At 45.7% G+C, this 14,941-nt stretch overlaps 9 non-coding genes and 2 pseudogenes across 9 annotated transcripts; all 11 read left to right on the top strand.

Annotated features, from left to right (window-relative positions):
- Positions 1 to 1,005: 1,005 nt before the first annotated feature.
- LOC141209913 (U2 spliceosomal RNA) lies at positions 1,006 to 1,196 on the top strand. Its single transcript, XR_012280100.1, has one exon. It is a non-coding gene; the product is annotated as a U2 spliceosomal RNA (small nuclear RNA).
- A 1,120-nt stretch (positions 1,197 to 2,316) lies between these two features.
- Positions 2,317 to 2,507, top strand: LOC141209746 (U2 spliceosomal RNA). Its single transcript, XR_012279938.1, has one exon. It is a non-coding gene; the product is annotated as a U2 spliceosomal RNA (small nuclear RNA).
- A 1,120-nt stretch (positions 2,508 to 3,627) lies between these two features.
- Positions 3,628 to 3,818, top strand: LOC141209745 (U2 spliceosomal RNA). The gene has a single exon (XR_012279937.1). It is a non-coding gene; the product is annotated as a U2 spliceosomal RNA (small nuclear RNA).
- A 1,121-nt stretch (positions 3,819 to 4,939) lies between these two features.
- On the top strand, positions 4,940 to 5,130 carry LOC141210166 (U2 spliceosomal RNA). The gene has a single exon (XR_012280343.1). It is a non-coding gene; the product is annotated as a U2 spliceosomal RNA (small nuclear RNA).
- A 1,121-nt stretch (positions 5,131 to 6,251) lies between these two features.
- Positions 6,252 to 6,442, top strand: LOC141209744 (U2 spliceosomal RNA). The gene has a single exon (XR_012279936.1). It is a non-coding gene; the product is annotated as a U2 spliceosomal RNA (small nuclear RNA).
- Positions 6,443 to 7,563: 1,121 nt separating this feature from the next.
- LOC141210811 (U2 spliceosomal RNA) lies at positions 7,564 to 7,655 on the top strand (annotated as a pseudogene).
- A 796-nt stretch (positions 7,656 to 8,451) lies between these two features.
- On the top strand, positions 8,452 to 8,629 carry LOC141210675 (U2 spliceosomal RNA; annotated as a pseudogene).
- Positions 8,630 to 9,748: 1,119 nt separating this feature from the next.
- LOC141210201 (U2 spliceosomal RNA) lies at positions 9,749 to 9,939 on the top strand. The gene has a single exon (XR_012280376.1). It is a non-coding gene; the product is annotated as a U2 spliceosomal RNA (small nuclear RNA).
- A 1,117-nt stretch (positions 9,940 to 11,056) lies between these two features.
- LOC141209743 (U2 spliceosomal RNA) lies at positions 11,057 to 11,247 on the top strand. The gene has a single exon (XR_012279935.1). It is a non-coding gene; the product is annotated as a U2 spliceosomal RNA (small nuclear RNA).
- A 1,122-nt stretch (positions 11,248 to 12,369) lies between these two features.
- On the top strand, positions 12,370 to 12,560 carry LOC141209742 (U2 spliceosomal RNA). The gene has a single exon (XR_012279934.1). It is a non-coding gene; the product is annotated as a U2 spliceosomal RNA (small nuclear RNA).
- Positions 12,561 to 13,681: 1,121 nt separating this feature from the next.
- On the top strand, positions 13,682 to 13,872 carry LOC141209741 (U2 spliceosomal RNA). The gene has a single exon (XR_012279933.1). It is a non-coding gene; the product is annotated as a U2 spliceosomal RNA (small nuclear RNA).
- Positions 13,873 to 14,941: the final 1,069 nt, after the last annotated feature.

Genomic DNA, 14,941 nt, shown 5'->3' with positions numbered 1-14,941 from the left:
TTTTTCATGTTAAAAGTTGCAGAAGCCAGATGACAAGCTCATTTTGGTTCAACTTCAGCAACTGTGCATTGCATTGCCATGTAATGTAATGTAATGCAATGCTATCTATCTAGCTCTCCCTCTATACTTCCTTTTGGATAAACAGACATATTAGGCAAGCATTTTGGAGCTTTCACCTAAATAACTACAGGTGGTGAGATAAGCTGCACAATATAATTGAGCTTTCAGTATATTGTTGCACACACACCATCTATTTAGCAAATGCCCTTGTTATCAACAGCAGCCTTTTAAACTCACCTGAGCTAACAGGTATGTGAGCTGGCTACTCTGCTGCGCTTAAAATCTCTTTTTTGGTTTGCTACAATGCCTTTTCTGAAACGTTGTCTCCCTCTGCTGGAACACTGACTTCTTTCATTTAATGCCTGCAGGCTATAAAAGAGAAACCAACCCAAAAAGTTTGGTTGATTAGTCTGTGGCATTCTTTTAAACTGTTGCTTATGGCGGTCTCTGTGAGCTTCTCAGTGACATTCAGCCATCCAGGTATCCCGCCTGCAGTAGACGGAATGTGGCAATGGAACGCTGGCTGCGCGTGTCATAATAGGCTCTGAGCCTTTATATACCTGCGCACAGCAGCAGCCACCTTCAGTCTGCTGCTGGACAGCCAGCAGCAGCAGCAGCAGGAGAGGTAATTAATCAGCAACCCTCCTGCTAAGGGTAGACAGCTGCTCGTTCCACCCCCCCCCCCGCCTTAATTGGTTCTCCTCCCTTCCAACGGTGTTGAGGCGGGTGGGAACAGCCGGGGGTTGAGGGTACTGTGCTAAAAGAGGTGGAGTTATGCAGATCTAAAACGCGTGGATTGCAGCAGCAGCAAGCCGAAAAGTGCAGGCATGTGAGGGATCTAGAGGTTGACAGCATGTCTTCTTAACGGGAGTCCAGGTGGCCATCTCCACAAATGGACTTTTCAGAATCCTTGGGTGGCACCGTAGTCGGAAACCAATTCTGGTTATCGCTTCTCGGCCTTTTGGCTAAGATCAAGTGTAGTATCTGTTCTTATCAGTTTAATATCTGATACGTCCCCTATCTGGGGACCATATATTAAATGGATTTTTAGAACAGGGAGATGGAAAAAGAGCTTGCTCTGTCCACTCCACGCATTGACCTGGTATTGCAGTATCTCCAGGACCGGTGCATCCCTTCTTTAATGCAGTTTCTAAAATCAGAAAGAATTGAATTCAATGCTTTTTGTTCATTTTGCTTGTTTGTCGGATTTTGGGATGGACTCTTTGGCTTTGCTTTTCTTCTCCTCATTGGATTTTTCATGTTAAAAGTTGCAGAAGCCAGATGACAAGCTCATTTTGGTTCAACTTCAGCAACTGTGCATTGCATTGCCATGTAATGTAATGTAATGCAATGCTATCTATCTAGCTCTCCCTCTATACTTCCTTTTGGATAAACAGACATATTAGGCAAGCATTTTGGAGCTTTCACCTAAATAACTACAGGTGGTGAGATAAGCTGCACAATATAATTGAGCTTTCAGTATATTGTTGCACACACACCATCTATTTAGCAAATGCCCTTGTTATCAACAGCAGCCTTTTAAACTCACCTGAGCTAACAGGTATGTGAGCTGGTTACTCTGCTGCGCTTAAAATTTCTTTTTTGGTTTGCTACAATGCCTTTTCTGAAACGTTGTCTCCCTCTGCTGGAACACTGACTTCTTTCATTTAATGCCTGCAGACTATAAAAGAGAAACCAACCCAAAAAGTTTGGTTGATTAGTCTGTGGCATTCTTTTAAACTGTTGCTTATGGCGGTCTCTGTGAGCTTCTCAGTGACATTCAGCCATCCAGGTATCCCGCCTGCAGTAGACGGAATGTGGCAATGGAACGCTGGCTGCGCGTGTCATAATAGGCTCTGAGCCTTTATATACCTGCGCACAGCAGCAGCCACCTTCAGTCTGCTGCTGGACAGCCAGCAGCAGCAGCAGCAGGAGAGGTAATTAATCAGCAACCCTCCTGCTAAGGGTAGACAGCTGCTCGTTCCACCCCCCCCCCGCCTTAATTGGTTCTCCTCCCTTCCAACGGTGTTGAGGCGGGTGGGAACAGCCGGGGGTTGAGGGTACTGTGCTAAAAGAGGTGGAGTTATGCAGATCTAAAACGCGTGGATTGCAGCAGCAGCAAGCCGAAAAGTGCAGGCATGTGAGGGATCTAGAGGTTGACAGCATGTCTTCTTAACGGGAGTCCAGGTGGCCATCTCCACAAATGGACTTTTCAGAATCCTTGGGTGGCACCGTAGTCGTAAACCAATTCTGGTTATCGCTTCTCGGCCTTTTGGCTAAGATCAAGTGTAGTATCTGTTCTTATCAGTTTAATATCTGATACGTCCCCTATCTGGGGACCATATATTAAATGGATTTTTAGAACAGGGAGATGGAAAAAGAGCTTGCTCTGTCCACTCCACGCATTGACCTGGTATTGCAGTATCTCCAGGACCGGTGCACCCCTTCTTTAATGCAGTTTCTAAAATCAGAAAGAATTGAATTCAATGCTTTTTGTTCATTTTGCTTGTTTGTCGGATTTTGGGATGGACCCTTTGGCTTTGCTTTTCTTCTCCTCATTGGATTTTTCATGTTAAAAGTTGCAGAAGCCAGATGACAAGCTCATTTTGGTTCAACTTCAGCAACTGTGCATTGCATTGCCATGTAATGTAATGTAATGCAATGCTATCTATCTAGCTCTCCCTCTATACTTCCTTTTGGATAAACAGACATATTAGGCAAGCATTTTGGAGCTTTCACCTAAATAACTACAGGTGGTGAGATAAGCTGCACAATATAATTGACCTTTCAGTATATTGTTGCACACACACCATCTATTTAGCAAATGCCCTTGTTATCAACAGCAGCCTTTTAAACTCACCTGAGCTAACAGGTATGTGAGCTGGTTACTCTGCTGCGCTTAAAATTTCTTTTTTGGTTTGCTACAATGCCTTTTCTGAAACGTTGTCTCCCTCTGCTGGAACACTGACTTCTTTCATTTAATGCCTGCAGACTATAAAAGAGAAACCAACCCAAAAAGTTTGGTTGATTAGTCTGTGGCATTCTTTTAAACTGTTGCTTATGGCGGTCTCTGTGAGCTTCTCAGTGACATTCAGCCATCCAGGTATCCCGCCTGCAGTAGACGGAATGTGGCAATGGAACGCTGGCTGCGCGTGTCATAATAGGCTCTGAGCCTTTATATACCTGCGCACAGCAGCAGCCACCTTCAGTCTGCTGCTGGACAGCCAGCAGCAGCAGCAGCAGGAGAGGTAATTAATCAGCAACCCTCCAGCTAAGGGTAGACAGCTGCTCGTTCCACCCCCCCCCCGCCTTAATTGGTTCTCCTCCCTTCCAACGGTGTTGAGGCGGGTGGGAACAGCCGGGGGTTGAGGGTACTGTGCTAAAAGAGGTGGAGTTATGCAGATCTAAAACGCGTGGATTGCAGCAGCAGCAAGCCGAAAAGTGCAGGCATGTGAGGGATCTAGAGGTTGACAGCATGTCTTCTTAACGGGAGTCCAGGTGGCCATCTCCACAAATGGACTTTTCAGAATCCTTGGGTGGCACCGTAGTCGGAAACCAATTCTGGTTATCGCTTCTCGGCCTTTTGGCTAAGATCAAGTGTAGTATCTGTTCTTATCAGTTTAATATCTGATACGTCCCCTATCTGGGGACCATATATTAAATGGATTTTTAGAACAGGGAGATGGAAAAAGAGCTTGCTCTGTCCACTCCACGCATTGACCTGGTATTGCAGTATCTCCAGGACCGGTGCACCCCTTCTTTAATGCAGTTTCTAAAATCAGAAAGAATTGAATTCAATGCTTTTTGTTCATTTTGCTTGTTTGTCGGATTTTGGGATGGACTCTTTGGCTTTGCTTTTCTTCTCCTCATTGGATTTTTCATGTTAAAAGTTGCAGAAGCCAGATGACAAGCTCATTTTGGTTCAACTTCAGCAACTGTGCATTGCATTGCCATGTAATGTAATGTAATGCAATGCTATCTATCTAGCTCTCCCTCTATACTTCCTTTTGGACAAACAGGCATATTAGGCAAGCATTTTGGAGCTTTCACCTAAATAACTACAGGTGGTGAGATAAGCTGCACAATATAATTGACCTTTCAGTATATTGTTGCACACACACCATCTATTTAGCAAATGCCCTTGTTATCAACAGCAGCCTTTTAAACTCACCTGATCTAACAGGTATGTGAGCTGGTTACTCTGCTGCGCTTAAAATTTCTTTTTTGGTTTGCTACAATGCCTTTTCTGAAACGTTGTCTCCCTCTGCTGGAACACTGACTTCTTTCATTTAATGCCTGCAGACTATAAAAGAGAAACCAACCCAAAAAGTTTGGTTGATTAGTCTGTGGCATTCTTTTAAACTGTTGCTTATGGCGGTCTCTGTGAGCTTCTCAGTGACATTCAGCCATCCAGGTATCCCGCCTGCAGTAGACGGAATGTGGCAATGGAACGCTGGCTGCGCGTGTCATAATAGGCTCTGAGCCTTTATATACCTGCGCACAGCAGCAGCCACCTTCAGTCTGCTGCTGGACAGCCAGCAGCAGCAGCAGCAGGAGAGGTAATTAATCAGCAACCCTCCAGCTAAGGGTAGACAGCTGCTCGTTCCACCCCCCCCCCCGCCTTAATTGGTTCTCCTCCCTTCCAACGGTGTTGAGGCGGGTGGGAACAGCCGGGGGTTGAGGGTACTGTGCTAAAAGAGGTGGAGTTATGCAGATCTAAAACGCGTGGATTGCAGCAGCAGCAAGCCGAAAAGTGCAGGCATGTGAGGGATCTAGAGGTTGACAGCATGTCTTCTTAACGGGAGTCCAGGTGGCCATCTCCACAAATGGACTTTTCAGAATCCTTGGGTGGCACCGTAGTCGGAAACCAATTCTGGTTATCGCTTCTCGGCCTTTTGGCTAAGATCAAGTGTAATATCTGTTCTTATCAGTTTAATATCTGATACGTCCCCTATCTGGGGACCATATATTAAATGGATTTTTAGAACAGGGAGATGGAAAAAGAGCTTGCTCTGTCCACTCCACGCATTGACCTGGTATTGCAGTATCTCCAGGACCGGTGCACCCCTTCTTTAATGCAGTTTCTAAAATCAGAAAGAATTGAATTCAATGCTTTTTGTTCATTTTGCTTGTTTGTCGGATTTTGGGATGGACTCTTTGGCTTTGCTTTTCTTCTCCTCATTGGATTTTTCATGTTAAAAGTTGCAGAAGCCAGATGACAAGCTCATTTTGGTTCAACTTCAGCAACTGTGCATTGCATTGCCATGTAATCTAATGTAATGCAATGCTATCTATCTAGCTCTCCCTCTATACTTCCTTTTGGACAAACAGACATATTAGGCAAGCATTTTGGAGCTTTCACCTAAATAACTACAGGTGGTGAGATAAGCTGCACAATATAATTGACCTTTCAGTATATTGTTGCACACACACCATCTATTTAGCAAATGCCCTTGTTATCAACAGCAGCCTTTTAAACTCACCTGATCTAACAGGTATGTGAGCTGGTTACTCTGCTGCGCTTAAAATTTCTTTTTTGGTTTGCTACAATGCCTTTTCTGAAACGTTGTCTCCCTCTGCTGGAACACTGACTTCTTTCATTTAATGCCTGCAGACTATAAAAGAGAAACCAACCCAAAAAGTTTGGTTGATTAGTCTGTGGCATTCTTTTAAACTGTTGCTTATGGCGGTCTCTGTGAGCTTCTCAGTGACATTCAGCCATCCAGGTATCCCGCCTGCAGTAGACGGAATGTGGCAATGGAACGCTGGCTGCGCGTGTCATAATAGGCTCTGAGCCTTTATATACCTGCGCACAGCAGCAGCCACCTTCAGTCTGCTGCTGGACAGCCAGCAGCAGCAGCAGCAGGAGAGGTAATTAATCAGCAACCCTCCAGCTAAGGGTAGACAGCTGCTCGTTCCACCCCCCCCCCCGCCTTAATTGGTTCTCCTCCCTTCCAACGGTGTTGAGGCGGGTGGGAACAGCCGGGGGTTGAGGGTACTGTGCTAAAAGAGGTGGAGTTATGCAGATCTAAAACGCGTGGATTGCAGCAGCAGCAAGCCGAAAAGTGCAGGCATGTGAGGGATCTAGAGGTTGACAGCATGTCTTCTTAACGGGAGTCCAGGTGGCCATCTCCACAAATGGACTTTTCAGAATCCTTGGGTGGCACCGTAGTCGGAAACCAATTCTGGTTATCGCTTCTCGGCCTTTTGGCTAAGATCAAGTGTAGTATCTGTTCTTATCAGTTTAATATCTGATACGTCCCCTATCTGGGGACCATATATTAAATGGATTTTTAGAACAGGGAGATGGAAAAAGAGCTTGCTCTGTCCACTCCACGCATTGACCTGGTATTGCAGTATCTCCAGGACCGGTGCACCCCTTCTTTAATGCAGTTTCTAAAATCAGAAAGAATTGAATTCAATGCTTTTTGTTCATTTTGCTTGTTTGTCGGATTTTGGGATGGACTCTTTGGCTTTGCTTTTCTTCTCCTCATTGGATTTTTCATGTTAAAAGTTGCAGAAGCCAGATGACAAGCTCATTTTGGTTCAACTTCAGCAACTGTGCATTGCATTGCCATGTAATGTAATGTAATGCAATGCTATCTATCTAGCTCTACCTCTATACTTCCTTTTGGATAAACAGACATATTAGGCAAGCATTTTGGAGCTTTCACCTAAATAACTACAGGTGGTGAAATAAGCTGCACAATATACTTGACCTTTCAGTATATTGTTGCACACACACCATCTATTTAGCAAATGCCCTTGTTATCAACAGCAGCCTTTTAAACTCACCTGAGCTAACAGGTATGTGAGCTGGTTACTCTGCTGGGCTTAAAATTTCTTTTTTGGTTTGCTACAATGCCTTTTCTGAAACGTTGTCTCCCTCTGCTGGAACACTGACTTCTTTCATTTAATGCCTGCAGACTATAAAAGAGAAACCAACCCAAAAAGTTTGGTTGATTAGTCTGTGGCATTCTTTTAAACTGTTGCTTATGGCGGTCTCTGTGAGCTTCTCAGTGACATTCAGCCATCCAGGTATCCCGCCTGCAGTAGACGGAATGTGGCAATGGAACGCTGGCTGCGCGTGTCATAATAGGCTCTGAGCCTTTATATACCTGCGCACAGCAGCAGCCACCTTCAGTCTGCTGCTGGACAGCCAGCAGCAGCAGCAGCAGGAGAGGTAATTAATCAGCAACCCTCCTGCTAAGGGTAGACAGCTGCTCGTTCCACCCCCCCCCCCGCCTTAATTGGTTCTCCTCCCTTCCAACGGTGTTGAGGCGGGTGGGAACAGCCGGGGGTTGAGGGTACTGTGCTAAAAGAGGTGGAGTTATGCAGATCTAAAACGCGTGGATTGCAGCAGCAGCAAGCCGAAAAGTGCAGGCATGTGAGGGATCTAGAGGTTGACAGCATGTCTTCTTAACGGGAGTCCAGGTGGCCATCTCCACAAATGGACTTTTCAGAATCCTTGGGTGGCACCGTAGTCGGAAACCAATTCTGGTTATCGCTTCTCGGCCTTTTGGCTAAGATCAAGTGTAGTATCTTTCGAAAAGGCGGTTTTGGATGTTGGCCGCCCTAGTAGATTGATACATTTTGCACACTGGGGTTTAGGCGCTTGTTAGTACGCCAGGTGGCTAATATAGTCATCTGGTGGAAAGCATGGCCCCCCAGGATCGACGTCATTGGGCCGGGGAAGATCGAAAGCCCGAAGTGTGAAGTGCCCCAGGAGTGGTGACCCTGGGGTGCCTTAACTCACTGGGATTGGGAACCCCACTTGAGTTTATGGCACATTTGCACAAGCACTTCAAATTTTCTTTCTTCGCACACACCCTTATTCCGGGCCTTCTGGCCTTAGGATGGGGAATTTTTCAATTTCCGGTCGAAGGTCCGGGCAGTATTATACTGTGAAACCTTCACTATTTATTTAATTTTTTTGTCACTGTGTGTCCACTTATTCACGTGTGTCCACGTCCTTACTAGGATTTTGTCGGGATGCGGTTCCCTAACGGGTTCCTCTCTTGGCAGGTCTAGGGGGGGAGTGTGTGGCCATCAGGTTCCGCTCCCCCCTGAACCCCCTTGGCTCTCCTCTTTCGGGAGGAGAGCGATGTTGGCTCCCCTCTTCCGGGAGGGGAGCACAGTCTTTGGCTCCCAGTGCCTTGCTCGGGTGAGAACTCGGGCAGGTATTGGGGGTAAGATTGGGTCGCCTCTGGTTTCGGTTGGAGGTGGCTATTTGTCCCTGCTCCTCGCTGTGGCCTTCTGGCTCGGAGGGACGGGGAATGGTTTGGGGGACCCTTCTCCTTTTGGAGAGGGTTTCAAGAAGACCAGCATCCTAGTGCACTTTTTTTGTGGCACTTGTCACTTTTTCAAGCGCACTCGGGTTTTGTACACGAATTCGGGCTTTCACAAAAAAAAAAAATCTGTTCTTATCAGTTTAATATCTGATACGTCCCCTATCTGGGGACCATATATTAAATGGATTTTTAGAACAGGGAGATGGAAAAAGAGCTTGCTCTGTCCACTCCACGCATTGACCTGGTATTGCAGTATCTCCAGGACCGGTGCACCCCTTCTTTAATGCAGTTTCTAAAATCAGAAAGAATTGAATTCAATGCTTTTTGTTCATTTTGCTTGTTTGTCGGATTTTGGGATGGACTCTTTGGCTTTGCTTTTCTTCTCCTCATTGGATTTTTCATGTTAAAAGTTGCAAAAGCCAGATGACAAGCTCATTTTGGTTCAACTTCAGCAACTGTGCATTGCATTGCCATGTAATGTAATGTAATGCAATGCTATCTATCTAGCTCTCCCTCTATACTTCCTTTTGGATAAACAAACATATTAGGCAAGCATGTTGGAGCTTTCACCTAAATAACTACAGGTGGTGAGATAAGCTGCACAATATAATTGACCTTTCAGTATATTGTTGCACACACACCATCTATTTAGCAAATGCCCTTGTTATCAACAGCAGCCTTTTAAACTCACCTGAGCTAACAGGTATGTGAGCTGGTTACTCTGCTGCGCTTAAAATTTCTTTTTTGGTTTGCTACAATGCCTTTTCTGAAACGTTGTCTCCCTCTGCTGTAACACTGACTTCTTTCATTTAATGCCTGCAGACTATAAAAGAGAAACCAACCCAAAAAGTTTGGTTGATTAGTCTGTGGCATTCTTTTAAACTGTTGCTTATGGCGGTCTCTGTGAGCTTCTCAGTGACATTCAGCCATCCAGGTATCCCGCCTGCAGTAGACGGAATGTGGCAATGGAACGCTGGCTGCGCGTGTCATAATAGGCTCTGAGCCTTTATATACCTGCGCACAGCAGCAGCCACCTTCAGTCTGCTGCTGGACAGCCAGCAGCAGCAGCAGCAGGAGAGGTAATTAATCAGCAACCCTCCTGCTAAGGGTAGACAGCTGCTCGTTCCCCCCCCCCCCGCCTTAATTGGTTCTCCTCCCTTCCAACGGTGTTGAGGCGGGTGGGAACAGCCGGGGGTTGAGGGTACTGTGCTAAAAGAGGTGGAGTTATGCAGATCTAAAACGCGTGGATTGCAGCAGCAGCAAGCCGAAAAGTGCAGGCATGTGAGGGATCTAGAGGTTGACAGCATGTCTTCTTAACGGGAGTCCAGGTCGCCATCTCCACAAATGGACTTTTCAGAATCCTTGGGTGGCACCGTAGTCGGAAACCAATTCTGGTTATCGCTTCTCGGCCTTTTGGCTAAGATCAATTGTAGTATCTGTTCTTATCAGTTTAATATCTGATACGTCCCCTATCTGGGGACCATATATTAAATGGATTTTTAGAACAGGGAGATGGAAAAAGAGCTTGCTCTGTCCACTCCACGCATTGACCTGGTATTGCAGTATCTCCAGGACCGGTGCACCCCTTCTTTAATGCAGTTTCTAAAATCAGAAAGAATTGAATTCAATGCTTTTTGTTCATTTTGCTTGTTTGTCGGATTTTGGGATGGACTCTTTGGCTTTGCTTTTCTTCTCCTCATTGGATTTTTCATGTTAAAAGTTGCAGAAGCCAGATGACAAGCTCATTTTGGTTCAACTTCAGCAACTGTGCATTGCATTGCCATGTAATGTAATGTAATGCAATGCTATCTATCTAGCTCTCCCTCTATACTTCCTTTTGGATAAACAGACATATTAGGCAAGCATTTTGGAGCTTTCACCTAAATAACTACAGGTGGTGAGATAAGCTGCACAATATAATTGACCTTTCAGTATATTGTTGCACACACACCATCTATTTAGCAAATGCCCTTGTTATCAACAGCAGCCTTTTAAACTCACCTGAGCTAACAGGTATGTGAGCTGGTTACTCTGCTGCGCTTAAAATTTCTTTTTTGGTTTGCTACAATGCCTTTTCTGAAACGTTGTCTCCCTCTGCTGGAACACTGACTTCTTTCATTTAATGCCTGCAGACTATAAAAGAGAAACCAACCCAAAAAGTTTGGTTGATTAGTCTGTGGCATTCTTTTAAACTGTTGCTTATGGCGGTCTCTGTGAGCTTCTCAGTGACATTCAGCCATCCAGGTATCCCGCCTGCAGTAGACGGAATGTGGCAATGGAACGCTGGCTGCGCGTGTCATAATAGGCTCTGAGCCTTTATATACCTGCGCACAGCAGCAGCCACCTTCAGTCTGCTGCTGGACAGCCAGCAGCAGCAGGAGAGGTAATTAATCAGCAACCCTCCTGCTAAGGGTAGACAGCTGCTCGTTCCACCCCCCCCCCCCCGCCTTAATTGGTTCTCCTCCCTTCCAACGGTGTTGAGGCGGGTGGGAACAGCCGGGGGTTGAGGTTACTGTGCTAAAAGAGGTGGAGTTATGCAGATCTAAAACGCGTGGATTGCAGCAGCAGCAAGCCGAAAAGTGCAGGCATGTGAGGGATCTAGAGGTTGACAGCATGTCTTCTTAACGGGAGTCCAGGTGGCCATCTCCACAAATGGACTTTTCAGAATCCTTGGGTGGCACCGTAGTCGGAAACCAATTCTGGTTATCGCTTCTCGGCCTTTTGGCTAAGATCAAGTGTAGTATCTGTTCTTATCAGTTTAATATCTGATACGTCCCCTATCTGGGGACCATATATTAAATGGATTTTTAGAACAGGGAGATGGAAAAAGAGCTTGCTCTGTCCACTCCACGCATTGACCTGGTATTGCAGTATCTCCAGGACCGGTGCACCCCTTCTTTAATGCAGTTTCTAAAATCAGAAAGAATTGAATTCAATGCTTTTTGTTCATTTTGCTTGTTTGTCGGATTTTGGGATGGACTCTTTGGCTTTGCTTTTCTTCTCCTCATTGGATTTTTCATGTTAAAAGTTGCAGAAGCCAGATGACAAGCTCATTTTGGTTCAACTTCAGCAACTGTGCATTGCATTGCCATGTAATGTAATGTAATGCAATGCTATCTATCTAGCTCTCCCTCTATACTTCCTTTTGGATAAACAGACATATTAGGCAAGCATTTTGGAGCTTTCACCTAAATAACTACAGGTGGTGAGATAAGCTGCACAATATAATTGACCTTTCAGTATATTGTTGCACACACACCATCTATTTAGCAAATGCCCTTGTTATCAACAGCAGCCTTTTAAACTCACCTGAGCTAACAGGTATGTGAGCTGGTTACTCTGCTACGCTTAAAATTTCTTTTTTGGTTTGCTACAATGCCTTTTCTGAAACGTTGTCTCCCTCTGCTGGAACACTGACTTCTTTCATTTAATGCCTGCAGACTATAAAAGAGAAACCAACCCAAAAAGTTTGGTTGATTAGTCTGTGGCATTCTTTTAAACTGTTGCTTATGGCGGTCTCTGTGAGCTTCTCAGTGACATTCAGCCATCCAGGTATCCCGCCTGCAGTAGACGGAATGTGGCAATGGAACGCTGGCTGCGCGTGTCATAATAGGCTCTGAGCCTTTATATACCTGCGCACAGCAGCAGCCACCTTCAGTCTGCTGCTGGACAGCCAGCAGCAGCAGCAGCAGGAGAGGTAATTAATCAGCAACCCTCCTGCTAAGGGTAGACAGCTGCTCGTTCCACCCCCCCCCCCCCCCGCCTTAATTGGTTCTCCTCCCTTCCAACGGTGTTGAGGCGGGTGGGAACAGCCGGGGGTTGAGGTTACTGTGCTAAAAGAGGTGGAGTTATGCAGATCTAAAACGCGTGGATTGCAGCAGCAAGCCGAAAAGTGCAGGCATGTGAGGGATCTAGAGGTTGACAGCATGTCTTCTTAACGGGAGTCCAGGTGGCCATCTCCACAAATGGACTTTTCAGAATCCTTGGGTGGCACCGTAGTCGGAAACCAATTCTGGTTATCGCTTCTCGGCCTTTTGGCTAAGATCAAGTGTAGTATCTGTTCTTATCAGTTTAATATCTGATACGTCCCCTATCTGGGGACCATATATTAAATGGATTTTTAGAACAGGGAGATGGAAAAAGAGCTTGCTCTGTCCACTCCACGCATTGACCTGGTATTGCAGTATCTCCAGGACCGGTGCACCCCTTCTTTAATGCAGTTTCTAAAATCAGAAAGAATTGAATTCAATGCTTTTTGTTCATTTTGCTTGTTTGTCGGATTTTGGGATGGACTCTTTGGCTTTGCTTTTCTTCTCCTCATTGGATTTTTCATGTTAAAAGTTGCAGAAGCCAGATGACAAGCTCATTTTGGTTCAACTTCAGCAACTGTGCATTGCATTGCCATGTAATGTAATGTAATGCAATGCTATCTATCTAGCTCTCCCTCTATACTTCCTTTTGGATAAACAGACATATTAGGCAAGCATTTTGGAGCTTTCACCTAAATAACTACAGGTGGTGAGATAAGCTGCACAATATAATTGACCTTTCAGTATATTGTTGCACACACACCATCTATTTAGCAAATGCCCTTGTTATCAACAGCAGCCTTTTAAACTCACCTGAGCTAACAGGTATGTGAGCTGGTTACTCTGCTGCGCTTAAAATTTCTTTTTTGGTTTGCTACAATGCCTTTTCTGAAACGTTGTCTCCCTCTGCTGGAACACTGACTTCTTTCATTTAATGCCTGCAGACTATAAAAGAGAAACCAACCCAAAAAGTTTGGTTGATTAGTCTGTGGCATTCTTTTAAACTGTTGCTTATGGCGGTCTCTGTGAGCTTCTCAGTGACATTCAGCCATCCAGGTATCCCGCCTGCAGTAGACGGAATGTGGCAATGGAACGCTGGCTGCGCGTGTCATAATAGGCTCTGAGCCTTTATATACCTGCGCACAGCAGCAGCCACCTTCAGTCTGCTGCTGGACAGCCAGCAGCAGCAGCAGCAGGAGAGGTAATTAATCAGCAACCCTCCTGCTAAGGGTAGACAGCTGCTCGTTCCACCCCCCCCCCCGCCTTAATTGGTTCTCCTCCCTTCCAACGGTGTTGAGGCGGGTGGGAACAGCCGGGGGTTGAGGGTACTGTGCTAAAAGAGGTGGAGTTATGCAGATCTAAAACGCATGGATTGCAGCAGCAGCAAGCCGAAAAGTGCAGGCATGTGAGGGATCTAGAGGTTGACAGCATGTCTTCTTAACGGGAGTCCAGGTGGCCATCTCCACAAATGGACTTTTCAGAATCCTTGGGTGGCACCGTAGTCGGAAACCAATTCTGGTTATCGCTTCTCGGCCTTTTGGCTAAGATCAAGTGTAGTATCTGTTCTTATCAGTTTAATATCTGATACGTCCCCTATCTGGGGACCATATATTAAATGGATTTTTAGAACAGGGAGATGGAAAAAGAGCTTGCTCTGTCCACTCCACGCATTGACCTGGTATTGCAGTATCTCCAGGACCGGTGCACCCCTTCTTTAATGCGGTCTCTAAAATCAGAAAGAATTGAATTCAATGCTTTTTGTTCATTTTGCTTGTTTGTCGGATTTTGGGATGGACTCTTTGGCTTTGCTTTTCTTCTCCTCATTGGATTTTTCATGTTAAAAGTTGCAGAAGCCAGATGACAAGCTCATTTTGGTTCAACTTCAGCAACTGTGCATTGCATTGCCATGTAATGTAATGTAATGCAATGCTATCTATCTAGCTCTCCCTCTATACTTCCTTTTGGATAAACAGACATATTAGGCAAGCATTTTGGAGCTTTCACCTAAATAACTACAGGTGGTGAGATAAGCTGCACAATATAATTGACCTTTCAGTATATTGTTGCACACACACCATCTATTTAGCAAATGCCCTTGTTATCAACAGCAGCCTTTTAAACTCACCTGAGCTAACAGGTATGTGAGCTGGTTACTCTGCTGCGCTTAAAATTTCTTTTTTGGTTTGCTACAATGCCTTTTCTGAAACGTTGTCTCCCTCTGCTGGAACACTGACTTCTTTCATTTAATGCCTGCAGACTATAAAAGAGAAACCAACCCAAAAAGTTTGGTTGATTAGTCTGTGGCATTCTTTTAAACTGTTGCTTATGGCGGTCTCTGTGAGCTTCTCAGTGACATTCAGCCATCCAGGTATCCCGCCTGCAGTAGACGGAATGTGGCAATGGAACGCTGGCTGCGCGTGTCATAATAGGCTCTGAGCCTTTATATACCTGCGCACAGCAGCAGCCACCTTCAGTCTGCTGCTGGACAGCCAGCAGCAGCAGCAGCAGGAGAGGTAATTAATCAGCAACCCTCCTGCTAAGGGTAGACAGCTGCTCGTTCCACCCCCCCCCCCCGCCTTAATTGGTTCTCCTCCCTTCCAACGGTGTTGAGGCGGGTGGGAACAGCCGGGGGTTGAGGGTACTGTGCTAAAAGAGGTGGAGTTATGCAGATCTAAAACGCGTGGATTGCAGCAGCAGCAAGCCGAAAAGTGCAGGCATGTGAGGGATCTAGAGGTTGACAGCATGTCTTCTTAACGGGAGTCCAGGTGGCCATCTCCACAA

Source organism: Phyllobates terribilis, unplaced genomic scaffold, assembly GCF_046119375.1.
Source record: "Phyllobates terribilis strain yellow unplaced genomic scaffold, ASM4611937v1 Scaffold_169__1_contigs__length_4117513, whole genome shotgun sequence".
NCBI lineage: Eukaryota > Metazoa > Chordata > Amphibia > Anura > Dendrobatidae > Phyllobates > Phyllobates terribilis.
Note: the sequence above shows the minus strand (reverse complement) of the source record. Positions and strands in the feature narration are given on the sequence as shown.